Genomic DNA, 1,677 nt, shown 5'->3' with positions numbered 1-1,677 from the left:
TCTGTGCATGCAGCAACTGATGGAAAAGGGGGTCTTTTTTATGATGTTGTATTATGTGTTATTGCAAAAATTAGTATATACAGTATATAAATTTGCATTCTTGAATCAGTCTTGTGTCTTGCCTCTCTACAAACTTTTAAATATCTGGCTATAATTTAGTGACTGCAAATGCTGATTTCATTTGATTCCATCTTTATTATACCTGATAATGAGCTAGTTAAACTTAAGGGGGCTAATCAATTTACAGTATATTTCAAGAAACTAAGACTTAAGGTACTCCACTTTTTCAGTTGTTTAAAGACTGAAATACATTTTTCATTTATATTTTAAGTGTAAATTCATTTAAATTTAAAATTGTTAACTCAAAGCAGGTATTACACACTTTGTAATTAACATCTGATGCATTTATAAATCAAAAATCACAAATGAAATAAAAAAAACGTTCCTGAGATTCAATATCTTTAACAACAATGTACAAACATTACTACAAACTAAACCACCAGGGTCCCAGAAATGCACCTTTCTGTCCATGCAGCAACTGATGGAAAAGGGGGTCTTTTTTTATGTTGTATTATGTGTTATTGCAAAAATTAGTATATACAGTATATAAATTTGCATTCTTGAATCAGTCTTGTGTCTTGCCTCTCTACAAACTTTTAAATATCTGGCTATAATTTAGTGACTGCAAATGCTGATTTCATTTGATTCCATCTTTATTATACCTGATAATGAGCTAGTTAAACTTAAGGGGGCTAATCAATTTACAGTATATTTCAAGAAACTAAGACTTAAGGTACTCCACTTTTTCAGTTGTTTAAAGACTGAAATACATTTTTCATTTATATTTTAAGTGTAAATTCATTTAAATTTAAAATTGTTAACTCAAAGCAGGTATTACACACTTTGTAATTAACATCTGATGCATTTATAAATCAAAAATCACAAATGAAATAAAAAAAACGTTCCTGAGATTCAATATCTTTAACAACAATGTACAAACATTACTACAAACTAAACCACCAGGGTCCCAGAAATGCAGCCTCCGCTATATTATCCAATTCGGTAGGTGGCGCTGTTACAAAAAAATAGGGTCCTAGAACTGCGGTCCTAGAACTGCAGTCCTGCAACTGCAGCCTCCGGTTGTGCAGGAACACCCTTCTCCAATAGAGGAGCAATAAATATGTACATTATATGGAAAATAATGTGTTTTTTGAACCTTAAAGGGGTCATATGATGCTTTTTTAAAGATCATTATTTGGTGTAACAGAATATGTTGACATGCTTTAATGTTCAAAAAACACATTCTTTTTCAAATACTGTACATTATTGTAAGTCCTCTATGCCCCGCCTCTCTCAAACGCTTAGTTTTCTACAAAGTCCCTCCTTCCGACAAGCGCAGTCTGCTCTGATTGGCCAGCTGACCCAGTGCATTGTGATTGGCCGAACACCGCAAGCACTCGTCGGAAATGTAACGCCCCTTACCATAATCGCGAGCTTCATCTTTCAAAATAAATGTAAAGACAGAGCCTGAAAGGGGAACAGAGTGTCGTGACAGACACAGTGATGAATATGTGTTTGCAGGACACAAGCCACGGTTAAGACAGCTGACTCCACTGTGATGTGTCTCGCTCGCTCTCTCGCTCTCTCTCTCTCTCTCGCTCTCTCTCTCTCTCTCTC

Source organism: Sinocyclocheilus grahami, unplaced genomic scaffold, assembly GCF_001515645.1.
Source record: "Sinocyclocheilus grahami isolate Dianchi unplaced genomic scaffold, SAMN03320097.WGS_v1.1 scaffold490.1, whole genome shotgun sequence".
Lineage (NCBI taxonomy): Eukaryota > Metazoa > Chordata > Actinopteri > Cypriniformes > Cyprinidae > Sinocyclocheilus > Sinocyclocheilus grahami.
This window is presented reverse-complemented; position numbering follows the sequence as displayed.